Source organism: Ictidomys tridecemlineatus, chromosome 2, assembly GCF_052094955.1.
Source record: "Ictidomys tridecemlineatus isolate mIctTri1 chromosome 2, mIctTri1.hap1, whole genome shotgun sequence".
Classification (NCBI taxonomy): Eukaryota; Metazoa; Chordata; class Mammalia; order Rodentia; family Sciuridae; genus Ictidomys; species Ictidomys tridecemlineatus.
This window is the reverse complement of record NC_135478.1, coordinates 205,013,019-205,030,232: the sequence shown is the minus strand read 5'-3', so window position 1 is coordinate 205,030,232 and position 17,214 is coordinate 205,013,019.

The window sequence follows — 17,214 nt, the reverse complement described above, 5'->3', positions numbered from 1 at the left end:
ATAATGGAGTACCCTCTATGGTGGTTTGAGAACGGCATTCATTAGCCCAATGTCTCCCTCTACGGCATCGTGGGCAAATACCCGGTATTCTACTTGTTTGATACCTAGTTTTGTTAAACCCTCCTCCTATGGGGCAATTCCTTTTAAAATGTCCTATTTGTTGACAATTGTAGCATGTTCTTGGCCTGGCATCTAAAGCCTGTTTTACTGCAGCTGCCACAATTTGCCCTTGTTCATTAATGTCTCTGGCATCTAAAACCTGTTTTACTGCAGCTGCCACAATTTGCCCTTGTTCATTAATGTCTCTGGCATCTAAAGCCTGTTTTACTGCAGCTGCCACAATTTGCCCTTGTTCATTAATGTCTCTGGCATCTAAAGCTTGTTTTACTGCAGCTGCCACAATTTGCCCTTGTTCATTAATGTCTCTACATAATTTAATATATGTGTTTAAATCTTCATGTTTCCATGGTCTAATGATATCTCTACACCAACGATTCGCTTGGTCATAAGCCAGTTGTTTTATAAATGGCATTGCTTGTTCTGTATTCCCAAAAACTCTGGTAGCTGTTTGAATAAGCCTATCTACAAATTCAGCGTAAGGTTCATTAGCTCCTTGTATTATCTTAGATAATTGACCTTGTAAACCTCCAGGTTCTTGTAAAGACTTCCATGCCCTAACTGCATCTACAGCAATTTGTAAATATACACCAGGATCATATGCAAGTTGTTGCTGCCGATCCTCATAAGGTCCCTTTCCTAACAACATATCTAGATTTCTCTGAGGATAACCAGCTGCTGCATTTCGACTAGCCGTCTCCTTGCAAAATTCCTCATTGACAACCTTCCATAACAGGTATTGTCCTCCATTTAGCACAGCTTTACACAAACTAGCCCAATCTGCTGGCGTCATGCTTAAGTTGGTAATGGATTCGACCAAGCTTACAGTGAAGGGTGCTTGAGGACCATAGGTTGCTACAGCCTCTTTTAGCTCCTTCACTGATTTGAAATTTAAACCCTGGTAAGTTCGCTGCCCTCCTACCTCAAATACAGGGCATACTTGAGATCCTGTCTCAGGATCCAAACTATCAACTGCGGGGGTTGGGAGTCTCTTAGCATATGGAGGTGGTGCTGTTGATTGGACACTTATGCCCTCTGGTGATAGAGTGCTGTTAGTAGCAGTCTCCTGTAGAGGTGGCGCTGTTGGTTGAACACTTACGCCCTCTGGTGATAGAATGCTGTTAGTAGCAGTCTCCTGTAGAGGCGGTGCTGTTGGTTGGACACTTACGCTCTCTAACAAAAGGGTCTTATTAGCAGTCACCTGTTTTAACTTTTCCCCTGATAGATTTTTCTGCTCTAAACTTCCTTCCTCTGTCTCACTATCTCGAAAGACCTTCTCTTTTACTTGAATCTTTTCCTCTTTCTGACTAGCTCGAGCTTTTACTTGAATCTTTTCCTCTGTCTGACTAACTTGAGAGACTTCCTCTTCTACTTGAATCAATATGTCTTCTCCTTCCTCTACCATTGTCTGAACTGAAGGCTTTGGACTAAGCAAACTAGATACCAACGTCCACAATGACAATGTGCCAACTGGCAGAGTCCCTGGGTTGTTCTTTTCTATTCTTTTTAAATCTTCACCATGATGGTTCCATTGTGATATATCTAACAACCCCTCCTTAAAAAGCCATGGGCTATATTCTTGTATTACATCAACGTATGCCCTGACTGCTCTTGGTTTTACTGGGAAGCTTCCTTCCTCTAACAATTTACTTAACACTCTTTCGGTTTGTTTTTTACTAATTGCTGATCCCGTATTTCTACTATAATACAACCCAACAAGATGACGCCAAACAAAACCGAGACAGAATCCAATAAAAAGGGAACCACACAAAATCATTATAACAGCCTTTCTATCCTCCTGACATATGCATCCGTCCTTTCTCCCTATCTGTTCCTCAAACGCAAATAGTTTTTCCTCAGATGTGAGTGGTTTTTCTTCCCTCTCACTCATCTCCAGGGACAGGCAAGTTAAAACAAAAACGAAGCAAAACAAAAGAGGAGACTTAGAATGGCTCCCCATCCTCTCGCCCTGCCCTCAGGGGCGAGCAGTTTACTTACCCTCAGTTGCTCCCCGTGCGAGCCACCAAATGCCGAAGTCTGGCTTGGCACAAATCAGGAGCCACTTGTCAAAAAGAAACTAACTTTATTTTTAGAACTACAAACGCCAAACAAAACAGCTCCAGGGAAAAACCCTCAGAGCCCAACTGCCACCACCGGCTTCCACAAGCCTCTCCCCCCCACACCAGCCTTTTCCTCCCACAATCCTCCTCCTCTTGAGGCCGATTGGCTGGGTTGCGTGGGCAGAGCCAAAGAAGTCACCCAATGAGCAGCTCCGTGGAGGAGCCAATCAGCTAGATGTTGCTGGGGCAGCTGTGAGCCAATCATCAGCTGGCAGTCTGAAGGGCAGGGAAACAGCCCAATGAACATCACCGCAGAGGAGCCAATCAGCTAGATGTTGCTGGGGCAGTCTGAAGCTTGCTGGCAGCTGGAAGTTTGCTGGGGCCCCTTTGGCTGTGGCTCTCAACAATGTTAACAGGTCCCAATATAAATAATATGCAACCTTAAAATCAATTACTTACTGTTTACAGCAAGATGTTTACATTTTGTCACAATGTACAGAAATAGTGAATTCAATTATTATCTACAATGTAATCAGTAAGTGTGTAAAGGGGTTTACAGTTTCTGATGGTGGGCAAAGAGCTCGGGGTGACATGTAGAATGATATGCTGAGGAGGTAGGAGATGAGGATATAGGATTGGGAGGTGTGAAAGAGGAATGTAAAGAAGAAGGTTAGTAACAGGGGAATGGAGAGGAAGTAATTTGGGGTAGACAAACATATGGGAAGACAGTAGAGTACATAAAACAAACATACATATATAGTTTTTAAAAAATGTTAAAAATAGCAAAAGTTGGAAGAAAAAAAAGAATATGCAAGACAACTCTAATATACTATATATATATATATAGTATATATATATACTATATATATATATCTAATATATATATAATATATATTTTGAGGACTATAGTCCTCAAAATCCTAATTCATGCAAAGTATTTGGTTTCACATGTGTTGGGGATGTGAGGGCAGAAGAATAGGGAAGGAGAAGAAAAAAAATAAAATCTCAAAGGAAGAAATAAGTATTGTTTTGGTTGGGGATCAGTATCTTCCCTGCTTCCCTTCCCATCCAATAGGTGGGGTTGTCTGTTGTTAGCTGGTATCTTTGCACTCAGGATGGTGAAGGTAACCAGGGTGTCACTGTGCCGGGTGAGCGGCTGCTGGGGAGAGGGAGGGGGTTATAAACTGGGTGCCTGGACAGCTGGAGTTCCAAACTGGAAGTTGCCCCCCACTAAAGATGGTGATGAAGGAGACACAAGATGGAGGTGGTTGCTTTCAGCAATGGGGGTGTTGGGTCGGGTAGAGGGAGCTGGGTGATGGTATTCAACATGGACAATGTGTTCAGATAGCTCTGTGGCTTGCAGTGTGTGGTTTCGACTGTCTTCAGAGCCTGTGTGAAGCAGGCAGGGTACTGCACAAAGGGGACTATCTCTGTTGCTGCAGAGTCCCAAGATGGAGGTGACTAGGAGTGTCCCACGCTGATAGATGGGGTACACGTCGGAGTGGCGGTAGGAGTTCCTGTTTGTGGGTAGCTGCTGGGTGGCCTGCATGGGAGTAATGGCTGGGATTTCTGTTCAGGTGGGTGGCTGAAAGTTCTGCGTGGGTGCTGATGGGGATGGTCCTGCTCGAGCACCTGGTAGTCCTCTGTGGGTGAGTAGTTAGGAGACCTATTCTGATGATGAGGCCTGCAGCCTGGCATGGTGGCAGTGGTTCCTGTGCTGGAGCAGGAATATCACCCATGGGGAAACAGTATACTCACTATTTGAGTACCAGGTCACAGAGGGAACAGAATGCTGCCTCCCTCTGGTTCACCATCTTTGATCCAGAAACCACATCTTGACCCTGTGTTGAGAATTCTAACAGACTAGAAATCTATGGCTGCCAGTGTTTGTGGGCTCCCACACTGGCATTTTAAATGTGTTAAGTTGAAAATATTAGTGGGTTTCTCTGGATGGAATTGCCCATATGCAATCTGTGAAAGAACTTTGAAAATCCCCTACAAGTGCTTTCCAAAGAAGAAATAAATGGAAAGAAGACAGTACTGGGCACATCCATTCAAAAGAAGAGCCCCCTGTACCAGCCCTATGATGCTGTTCTGCTGTCTCTAAATCCTTTTTTTCTAGTCTTCAGTTTTAATGGGATAGTCAAAAAGTCCTGGAGTATGGAAGAAAGAAGCAAAATGGCCCCGATGGTCCATTGCAGACACAAGCCTGATGTGTATACTGTCTGGGGTGCAGGATGGGGCAAAGGGGCGAGAGGATTTATAAATTGTATTGGATGAAATTGAGACTGTGATCCAAAGGGCCTAGATGATTTGGGGGACGTGCTTCTGGCTTGTGGTAGACAGGAAAATAATTAGTTTATGAGCTTGTTTGAGGGTAAAGTGGAAGAATAAATCTCTTTTCTGCTTAAATCCTATTAAGTCCAGCTGATTCAATAAAATATTGACCCATTGTTGTACAAAAGGGAAAGAGTTTAGTATGAAGAGATACGGGAAATCAGAAAATCAAGTAGAATCTAATAACAGCTAGCTAGGAATGAGTTTCTAAAACACTAAAGCTAGTGATATAAACAGAAATAAAAGGACAGATGTGAGAAAGATTTAAAAGATACACTTCTTAAAGATGAAGGCTAATTGGATTGAATAAGAAGAAGATTAAGAGATTAGTTTGAGGTCTCATCCTGAAATAATGGTAGCATCATTTATAGAAAAAAAAATCAAAAGTAGATTACTGTTGGGAAAATAAAGGGTGTGTGTGAGTGAGGAGAATGTACTTTGGGAAGTGGCACTAAATAATAAAAGGGGGTCTGTGTCTCAGAAGCAAAGTAAGAACAGGAAGGTCTTCATCAAAGACAAGACAAAAAAAAAAAAAACCCAACTTACCAGAGAAGTCATGTTATCTCTAATACTCTAAGTCATGAATAATAATAATATGTGACATTGTACTCAAGTAAATAATAATAGAATTATGGAGCTCTTACTGTGTGCCAAAAACTGTTTAAGTGCATGATTATGGTTTAGATATATAGGTATCTCCCAAAAGTTCATGTGTGAGACAATGCAAGAAGGTTTAGAGGTAAAGTGATTATGTTATGAGAATTCTAACCTGATCAGCGTATTAATACCCTGATAGGGATTAATTGGGTGGTAATGGAAGGCAAATAAGGTGTGGCTGGAGGAGGTGGATCTTTGGGGGTGTGTCTTTGGTGTTATATGTTTTGTTCTTGATAAGAGAAGCCACTATTTTCTTCCTGGTTCTATGTCCTGATCTGCTTCCTCTACCCTTCTGCCATGATGTTCTGCCTCACCTTCAATGGATCCGTCAGTCTATGGATTGAGACTTCTGAAACTGTGAGCCCCAAATAAACTTTTCCTCCTCTAAAATTGTTCTTATCAGGACTTTTGGTCAAAGCAATGAAAAAGGTGATTAAAACATGCACTAAATGTGTTAATTCATTTGATATAATTCTTAGGGTTTTATTTCCACTTTATTTTATATGAAAGTAATGGAAAACACGGTGAGATTAAAGAATTTGCTAAAGCCATTTATTTATTATCAGTTAGACTTCCTGGGCTCTTGTACTTCTTCATTTGTTGGGCATCGATGGGAGCAAGTGTTATACTGAGTGTTGAAATACTTGCACTTATGTCTGCCCTTGCCAATTTTTAGCTTGACCTTGGGCAACTCATTTAATGTTTTCTCTTTTTTATCAGTAACACAGTGATATCTAGATTAAAACTATTGATTGATTGATTTAGTTAAGAGATATTTGATAAGAATCTATTATATGCTAATCTTTTTCTTTTTGGCAGTGGGAGGTGGGTACTGGGAATTGAACTCAGGGGCACTGAACCATTGAGCCACATTCCCAGACCTATTTTGTATTTTATTTAGAGACAGGGTCTCACTGAATTGCTTAACACCTCACTTTTGTTGATGCTGGCTTTGAACTCACGATCTGCCTGCCTCAGTCTCCTGAGCTGCTGGGTTTACAGGCTTGTGTCACCGTGTCTGGCTATATGCTAGTCTTTTGATAGGTCCTGAACATGCTGAATGGATTAAGAAAGGTAGGCTCTTATCTTTATCTTATATTTTAGTGGAGAAAACGGATATGTACAAATAACCAGTTGTCTTTGTGGCAAATATTCCATAGAATGGATGTACAGCACATTGTGAGGTTGTGAGGAACACATGATAACGTTTATAAAGTACATAGTATAATCCTGGCATGTAGTTGGCACTCAGAGGATTCGAATGTTGTCTACCATTACTACTTAGATGTTTATCATTGAATTTGGATTTACTGAGCACCTTGTCGATGGGAAACAGATATCTCTGAGCAGGTGCCATGGGTAATGTTTTTCATTTTTATCCCAATATGGATTATAATACGTTCATTTTATGAATATTAGGTACAGTATTAGGGTTGTTCTATGCTCTGCAGCAGTGTTAACTCAGTATAATTAGAGTGAAAAATGTGCAGAGGATATGGTAGCCATAAAATTTAGATTGGGGGTAATTGTGAAGACCTTCAGTGCCTTTTAAATTGTGAATTGCACACTGTGTTAGGTTGGAAGTTCCGGGACTGTAAAGATGATCAAGATCCATTCTTGACCTTAAAATCATGGAATAAGATGTGCACAGTGGCACAGGCCTGAAATCCCAGAGGTTTGGGAGCCTGAGGCAAAAGGATCGCTAGTTCAAAGCTAGCCTCAGGAACAGTGAGGCACTAAGTAACTCAGTGAGACCCTGTCTCTAAATGAAATACAAAATAGGGCTGGGAATGTGGCTCAGTGGTTGAGTGCCCCTGAGTTCAATCTCCAGTAAAAAAAAAAAAAAAAAAAATCATGGAATCAAACAAAAGAATGGAGGATTTGTAGCAAGGGCAATCTGAATGTAGCATTGCTATGGACCTAGGAAGTCTTGATTTTCTAGCCCAGAAAATCTATTCTCTGTGATGTGTTTGAATGAAGAGTCCTGCCAAGACTGGAGGTAGGAAAGCATGCAGTACACAAGGGCAGCTTTATATTCTTACTTAAAATTTTATATTCATCTTCCTGAAATATTTATAAAATGTGTAATTTTATATTTTTCTATTTTATAAATTATAAAATTTACCTACAGAAAGCTATATTTTTAAAACACTTGCATGCATAATTAAAATTAACAATTTAAATTATTTACTATTTTATCCCAATTAATAAGGATAAATAACATTAATCTTTTGGTGTGCCCATCCTAATTCTTATTTAATCCCTTCTTCTCCAGATATAACAATATAATAATTTTGAACTTGGTGTTTATCATTCTTTGACAAGCTTTTATACTTTTCTGACATTGGTATCCACATATATAGAATATATAGAATCATATTGAAAATTATTTCTGTAAAAATATTGTATGGAGTTATATTTCCACCCTATTTCTATGTTTTTTTTGTCCTCTTCATGCTGCTAATTATTAAATAAGTGTTGATTTTATCATAATCCATTCTCTCATTGCTAGATAGGTATATAAATGAAATTTTCTAGACTATGTAGGTGGAATTTTCTGGGTTATAGAGTTCATATATCTTCACGCTTACTACACATCAAATTGTTTTAATAAATGGTTGTTTTTATTAACAATCCCACAGGTAGTGTATAAACATTCCTTTTGTTTGTCAGTCCTGCTAAGACTTTGAGATTTTTGTCATCAGAAGGATGAAATAATATTGATTTACATTTTTCTGATTAGAAAGTAAGGCATTCCTTCATGATTTTTTTTGGCCATTGGAGTTCTATTCTGTGAATTTTCCATTCAAAACTTTTATCCATTGTTCTATTGGATGGTTCATCTTTTAAAAATAGTCATTGACTATCTTTACATATTTTGGTTGTGAATACTTTATAAGGTACATTTATTTCAAATATTTTCTTTAGTTTTTATTTTTGAACTTTGCTTATGCTATTGTTTTTGTGGAGAATCTTTTTATATTGTTGGAGTATTCAGATGCATTAATCTTGTATTTTCTCTGTCTTGATACATAAAGCCTTGCCTTCCTCGGTATCAAAATTTAATTTACCTGTATTTATTTCTCAAGCATTTTGACTTTGAACCACTGATTATTTTTAGAATAGAATAAGGTGGAGAGCTAACATGTGAATTAACAATTCCTTCAATGAATTATTGAATATTAGAATTTTTTCTATATATTTATATCAGCACTACATCTATATTTTCCTATGTGTGTGTGTGTGTGTGTGTGTGTGTGTGTGTGTGTGTGTGTGTAAGTCTATGGTTTCCTTATTGTTGCTCCCCTCTCCCCTTATCCAAGGACCAATAGTAGGTTAATTACTATGGCATTATAGTGAATTCATTATTGTAAATTTTGATATCTAGTAGACCAATAGCCATATCTTGTCATGTGTTCTTCAAAATTGCCTCAGTAAGTCTTGGCACCTTTCTCTTTCATTCACATTTCAGGAGAAAACTTTCAAATATAATTTTTGTTAGGATTTCATTGTTACTGTGTTAATTTTGGTGATATATTTGTGAATGTTAGCCTTCTTATTAATGTTAACCTTCTTTCTAATATCCACAAATATTTTGTCTAGTTTTTCCACCCACAAATAAGCTACATTTGTTTAAATTATTTAAATAATTTCTTGATTTCTTTATAAAACTCTTATACAATATTTGTTAAATTTAATTCTGGGTCCTATATAAGTGTATTGCCAGAACCAATAGAATTATTCTCTTTATTACAATTATCTATTTTTATATCTCTGATATGTAGAGATACTTTTGATTTTATAGCAGTCTTGATGAACTTTCTTATTAGCTTTAATAATTTTCCATAATTTTAGGCTTTTCAATGCAATTCTATCTTCTGTGAAAATGACAATTTTATTTCTTTCCTATTTTTATAATTTTGTTATTTTGTAAGTAGTTGACTAGATCTTTTAAAAATCACATATTATCAAATTTTGTAATCATGGTTAGACCAAAAGAGTAAAAGTTTAATAAAATTGGTCTGTAGCATTATTGATATTTAATGTGTTTTAGAGGGAAAATTATGATCTTTCAATGGCTTTGTTTTATTTAGTCTTTAAGTTTATTCTATAATTTGTTACTCAGTCTTTATAATTTCTATTTTCCAACAGTTATTCACTTTATGTTCTTACTTTCTTGACAAATAATTGCTTATATCTATTTCTTTTTCTATAATACTCTCCCAATTTTATTTTTGATATTATTATGCCTTTTATCTTGACCAAATTCTGATATTAAATACCAGAAAAGTGGAGTTATATATTTCAAGTGCTGAGGGAATATGATTGTCAATTTATAATTTTTACTAAACTCAATTACATTTTCAGGTAGGGGCAGAATACGAACATTATCAGATAGTCAAAGGCTAAGTTAGAGCCAAAACTCAGCAAAGATGTCATTGAACAAGAAATTTAATTGAATATTGACATCAGAAAAATCATTTTAATACTCACCATTAATTTTTTTGGTCCATGTTGACATTTACTCATTTTTTTGAATTTCTTTCTGTAGCTACCATTTCTACTATATTTCTGCTTGATTTTCTTTTGCATTTTAAAAAATTATATTAATTTTTCATTCTCTTTAAGCATTCTACACATACATATTTTAAACTACAAACACACTAATAATCATCTGCTGATTATTAATTTGTCTGGCTCATTTTCTTTCTGCTAACTTCCTAAAATGTATTTTCCTTTGCAGACTCATTTTGCCTGGTAGGATTTGGTGGAGCTTAGGGAACCTGACCCACTACTCTCTGCAGAGCCTGAAGGCTGTAACTTCAGAATTGCTTACAACATCCTTTAGGGCTTACAGAGATGTTTACCTTCTTTTCAAGTCTGCTTTGTGTTTTTGGTTTTTCCTTTTTGTATTTCATCTATTACCATTTTGTGTTTTAAGCATAGCAGTCTTAAAAACAAATCAACTCTTCCTTATTGATTGCCTGATTTTGTATATTCAGTAGATTATTATCTTAAGCATAATTTCAACCTTTCTTCTCCAGCCAGATAACTTTATTAACCTTCTCCCCTAGGCAATGTCTCAGCTCCGTATTGAGACACAGGAGCCTGCCACCTCCTGATCAGTGTCCATCTCCAGTCTCACTCTTTGCCCTTTCAGATTGTCTTAGTTTTTCATATGCTTCAAACCCTTTCTTCTAGACACTTTTTCTTTTCCTGTCCAAACCTGTACATCCTTCAGGATTGATTGATATCTTAAACCCCTAGAGTGGACCAAGAGCACATCTCTAAGTCCTGTATCTTGTGAGTCCTTTCATTAAACCACTCAGCACAAGAATTGAGCTGGTCTCTTTACTGTTGTGTTTTATTGTGCTCTAATCATTCCAAGATAAGGATTTTGTCTTACTCACATTTAAATAACTTTTTTTATTTTTAAATATTGTTATGGAAAATTTGCAAAGATCCTACAGAGAATTTCCAGTAGAATACTTGCCAATTTTAGTTTAGCTAAGAATCCAAACTTGTTATATTACTATTGACTAAACTTTAAATTTATTTAGACTTTGCCAGTTTCTCCATTAATGTCCTTCTGTTCCAGAATAGAGTCCAGGATACCACATTGGAAGTTTTATGTCTCTCTAGTTTCTTCTGATCTATGAAAACTTATCAGCTTTTTCTGGTTGGTGTTTCTTTTTCAATTTTTAAAAACTCAACAACTAAGTTAAATAAAGTAAAATAACTTAGAAAACAGACACGGAGTTATTCTGATTTTGATTGTTCTTCCCTCTCGGTATGTTAGATGTCCAAGTTATTTTTGACTGCTGCTAAAAATTTGCTGCTTTGAACTGCACAAAAATTATCTATTAGTCCCAGCTCTTTTTATTTTGAGGCTTTATATTAACTGCTCTGGCTCATAGGCCCTTTCCATTTCTTCTGGTCCATAGTAACTTCTGAATGGCTAAGGTACCAGATATACTGCTAAAGGTTATAAAAATATAGAGATAAAATGTTTCACATGCGCTGTTCAACATAACATTGAATGGTAAAGTGAGATTCCCAAATCTCACCTTATGCTACGGAGCTCTAGCACTGTAAATGCAGCAGGTCTCATGTCCACAAGATGAGAGGACACCAAACCCTCCTCAATATTTTATACCATCAGCTTCCTGCTGGTTATGGACTGGGATAGCAATGCAAAGGAGCTTCCCATTATACAAGGCAAACTTCTCTTGGGAATGAATCTGGTGTGTGAACTGTGACTGTGATTGGATCAAACAGCTTAAGAATGCGCCCTGTGATGTGCATGTAAAACTGAGACCAAAAACTCACTACTGCATCTGAGGGAAAGCATAAACTGCAAGAGGAAGGATTCTGAAAATATCTGTGTGCAGCTCTGCAGCTCAAGGCTTATAGTGTTCATTCATCTGAAGGCTGTCCCTGAGCCCTGTAAAGGATAACTTTGTCCTAACAGACAAGCCTTTGGACAAAAAAATCTTTAGTTTGGATCCTTAACTTTTATTCCCTTGAAGTCTTCCATGACACATAACCCTGCCCTAAAAGCAACGAGTGAAAAAATTACTTGGCCTAACTGGATACAGAAAGTAATTTTTAAAATTTACTAACAATATCCCAATAGACTTTTCACATTATCCCCTTTATAACCCTTTGACTAAAATACAATTTAGATAAATCACAGCTTTGGAAGTACCTGGAGCTGAGAAATATAATAACGAAGATTATAGGGTTTTTCATGAACGTCATCCCCAAAGAGTTACAGCCAAATTATTTAGAACCTATGGGGGAAAATAAAACTCAGGGTTGCATTTATATGTAATTTCATTTGTCCCCAGGCCAGTTTTACTGCAGAGAAACAAAGGCTGATATAGGGCACAAAGCTTTGCTCAAGATCAATGGTTGACTTTTGGACTATACCTGTCAGCACAGTGATTGGTATTTGCATAATACTGTAACAATTGGAAGTTATAATTACATAGCACAGAAATTAAAAGCCCAGTCTGGAAATCTTGGGCAACAGCACCAGACTGATAATTCACTACTGGTTCTGAAAGGCAATTGTTAGATTTTTTTTTTTTTTTTGAATCCTTATTACTATGAATGGCAGCAGGTGAACATGAAACTCCCTGTACCTTAGTGACTGGAATAGATCCTTGGACAGAGGAAGCAGGTGATCTTGGTGGAATGCTGAATCTAACAGGGTGAGGTTTATGGAACATGCCTCAGTCTTCTCAGACTGCAAGAATTATCTAAGCCCTGAGACTGAACCTACAAAAGATGAAGAGGAAAATGGTCATGCTTCATAAAACTACAGTGACCTTATAATGGTCAAATGAGTTTTTAGCTTTTGTTTTGGGGAGAGAGGAATATTCTCTTGGGGATGGCAACAGTACCAAGTAAGACAGTTCATTGTTCTTCATTCCAACAAAAACTATTCCAGTCTCTTATTAGCTCTCACAGGATCACCGCAAAATGCCTCCTCTTCAAATTCCCAGCCTTAAGGCTTTCCTTTACCTGAAGGAATGTTGCCTCATAGACCCTTTTTAAGCATAATTCATATTATTTCAGGACCAAATGAGGAAATATTTTTACCTTGTTTGTTGAGATCTAATTGATACACAATATCTGCATATGTTTAAAGTATGCAGTTTGTTGAGTTTTGACATACACCTAAATCCTTGACCACAGTATATAATGATCATAGTCATTATCTTCAATGACTTCTTTATGTCCCTTTAAAATCCCTTTCTCCAAACTTCTTATCTTTTTCTATTACATCCTCAGGAAACTGCAAATCAACTTTCTATTAGATTAATTTCCATTTCACAGAGTTTTATGTAAATGAAATAATAAACATATTCTCTTTTTTTCTGCTTTCACTCAGTATAATCATTTTGAGTTCTATGCAATAGCCTATTCTTTTTTTATTGCTGAGAAGTTTACATTCTATGAATGTACCTCAGTTTGCTTAGCCATGTACTTGATTAGAACATATAATAAATTTTGTGGGTATTTGGGATATTTTGAATTTTGATTTATATTAATAAAGCTAGTGTTAGTGACGTACAAGTCTTTAGTGGACATTTATTCATCTTGGATAAATACAAGGGCTGAAATAGCTAGGTCATGTGCTCAGTGTATATTTAATTATTTTTAAAAACTGCACAATTATTTTCAAAAGTAATTGTGCCCATTTACATATATTGGGATGTCTTGTACATCTTGTTAAGTGAACTATCTATTCGAACCTTTTCTCCATTTTCCTTATGTTTTCACCATATTTAATAGATTTATAATACAAGTGTTTTATTAGATATTGAATTGAAAATATTATCTCCCTATAGATGGTTTTTGTTTTAAACCTTTTCTTGTATAATTTTGATGAAGTTCAACTATCAATGTTTTTTTTTTTTAGTTTTATTAACATGGTTGTGGTTTTGTATCTTTGAATATATTTCTAAATCTAGATCAAAAAGATTTTTCATATATTTTTTGTTGAGGTTTTATATTTTTAAAGTTTTTTTTCATTGTAGCAAATACAGGAAACATGAGATTTATCCTCTTAACCAAATTAGAGTATTGTTAACCATATGCATATTGTTGTATGATTGGTCTCTAGAACTTTTTCTTCTTTTTCTCCCTTCCTTTAGAATAACACATTTTAAAATGATTCTGTCATATCTCCTTTGTTGGCTTATTAAGTATAACTTATTATTCTACTATTTTAATGGTTCCTTCATAATTCATGAAAAACATTTTTAGCTTATCACAATCTACCTTTATGTGGTATTATAAAATTTTCCACAAAGTTTAAGAATTTTAATGAGTACAGATTCACTTCTTTTGGGTTTTGTGGTACTGTTGTTTTATATTTTACTCATATGTAGATTATATACTCCATGATGCATTGTTTTTTTCTATAACAGTCAAATTTTTTCATTACATTTAAATAATAAGCAAGATTATATTTCATATTTACCTTGAAGTCAGTTTTTCTGATGTTCTTCATTATTTTGTGTAAGTCCAGATAAATCTACCTGGTATCATTTTACTTCTGCCTCAGGAGTTCCTTTAACACTTCTTGTAGTGCTGGTGTGCTATAACAAATTCTTTTAACTTTTATATTTTGTAAAACCACGAACAAAAACTAACTGCTGTGACTTTACATCGTTTTCAACATGAATAGAACTGGAGATCATTCAATGGAGTTAATGATACAGAGAGAAATGTACCATATAATTTCTCTTAAATGTAGAAAACAAAAAAGTTGCTCTCCTAGAAGTTAAGAGTAGGATGGTAGTCACCAAAGGCTAGGGAGAGTTGGGGCAGGAGGGTGGGATGGGAATTAAGAAACAGTCAGGCATGAGAAAGAAGCTCTGGTGTAGTATTGTGCAGAAGTTGACTATAGATAACAACTATGTACTGCATATCTCAAAAAGCTCCAAGAAAAGACTTGAGTGATTTCATCCAATGTATTTTTGAATAAATAAAAATGGGTTAGTTACTGTTCTGTTCTTTTTCTCTACACATTAGTACCAAGAACTTGTATAGAACTCATAGTATGCCAAATTTTATTCTAAATATTTCATGTATATTTATTCATCAAGGCAGGCTTGTGAAAATAGGATCTATTATTATACTGATTTTATAAATGGGGAAAGTTAAATATTTTAACCAAGTTGCCCTATTTTAAAGAATAGGTGCTTGGAATCCAAGTAATATGGTTCCAGAGGCTATGTTATTATTATGTGGTAAATGCCTTTTGGATCACAAAGTTAATATTTAATTGCCCCCAAGATTAATAATTTGTCATTTCATGCATGCTTATCTTTTTTCTAAATATAGATATTAAGCTTCTTGTGGCCAGAGCTAAATAATTATACTTGTGGGTCCCTTTCCACCCATTCAGGATTACAGCATAATTAATTGAACACAGAAACATCTGATAAAAAATATTTTTGATTAATTTTAAATTCTTCAATATTATTTTTTGTTGATTTATAAAAGCGATATAGTGTGACTTATATAAAGCTGCTTTCTTCAGCAAGCTTGTGAAAATCACTTGTAACAAACATTGTTGAGATTGCTTAGACTTTACTTTCCCTTCCTAACATTTTCTCATTCTCATTTCCTGGAATTATATTTACACTAAGGAGATTAAATCCAGTTCCTATAGCCACAGGTCAGGCAGGAGACTCAAGTTATTGCAATTCTGCTCCAACTAGACTGTCCTTCTTCCTGGATTATTAGGTTCCTATATTCAAGACTTAAAGCTGCCTTGGTTCCTTACCCTTACCAAGATTTATTCCTCAAGTTCCATGTATTTCTAATAATTTTACTTTTTTGCTTGCATCAGAAAAAGATTATTTCCAGCATATAATCATCACTGGCCTATAAGAATCATGAACAGAAATAATAGGAGGTAACAGTGATATACTTTTAAATCTCAGACTGGTACAAATGAGTTACTAAAAATGTTTGATTTGTTTCTTGAACTCCAATATAAAAAAGAAACCAGCAAGAATAAAAAGAAATCAGGAGAGAAAACCTTTGTCTTGGGAACTTTAAGAAAAACACAAAATGTGAATATTTGTGTAGGGACATGGAAAATACAATGATAGTGTGGTCAGTAGCAGTTTTATCAAACAGCTGCAGAGAGTTTCTTGTTTCATTACTTAGCCCTTAATAAAAACTGAGGACATAATGCTACACTATAGCACTGTGAAGGAATTTCTAGGATGGATTGATTTGCAATATGGCACAAATATGAGGAAAACCTGACAGATTTCCATGTGTCAGGACTGATAAAGATTATTTGTGAAGTGTACATTGCAAGGCAGGAAAAGCCAGAAGAAGAAAAAAAATGTTGTGCAATTATTAGCCAAATATTAAAATTAGCTGCCTTTTCCATTTTCTGTAGCATAATACTAAATATAATTACTTCTGTATTGCTCTAAAATAACTCAAATTTGATTGACATATATGGATTTGTGAGAAAGTGTAAGAAGTCTTCATCTCACTTAAAGGAGAAGGTCCCTTTGATCTTTAAAATCTTAACTATAACTAGAAGGAAACAAAGAATCTTTATGCTACTCACCATTTTGTAAACTCTTGTAACTTAATTCATGACTGTTTCTGGATTTATATTGTTTTGAAAGAGTCCTGATTAGAACTCCTAGTTAAATCAAGTACTTGAGGGAAAAAAAAATCTTCTTAACTGTGATGTAAATAGAAAAGTAAACAGGAAAGTTTACTCTCACTGCAATAAGGAAACAAAATAGGAAGTGTGTAAAAGTGTTAATAAGAATACAACAGTCTTCTACAATTACACTCAGGAGAGAGATGTTAGTTATGTATAGCCCCTTTCTTTTTTTAAACAAATGAGGAAGGGAATCCAATCTAGGATAATCAAAATGGCTGGCATGTGGCTCTTTAAAAATAGGTTTTCAATTTGTGCAACTAAAGGAAAACATTATTTTCTTTAAAGGCTCATGAGGAAATGCAAGTAATGAAACAATAGGCAAAATAAAATTGAAAATGATTATGAAATAGAGTGGTTTGTAAACAATCAACTAGCTTGATTTAATAATTTATTTTGAGAGAAACTAAATAGAACTTCAAAAAGTGACCCAATTTTTATCTAAGAAAGCAAGGAAGCAGTAGTTACCTTAATATTTATGGGTAGTTGAATTTGAATAAGTACTAAAAGAATACCACAGAGCGGAAGGGCGGTGTTGTTGAGAATGGAAAAATTAAAAATAATAATGATCATTGATAAGTGTTTATCCTAATTAAACATATCTCATAATCACGATCCTCTGAGATCATGATACCAAGGCCTGAAAGCTGAAAATATCTACTGCTGGCCCTTTATGGAAAAATGTTTTCTCCCCCCTAGGCCAGAAGATAGCATTGGAATTATCTGCACCCCCCCTGGTTGTACCATCTGCAAGAGAAATGGAATTTAAACAAAACAAAACAAAACAGTAAAAGAAATGATCCTAAAGTACTTTACAGTATCTGAGTA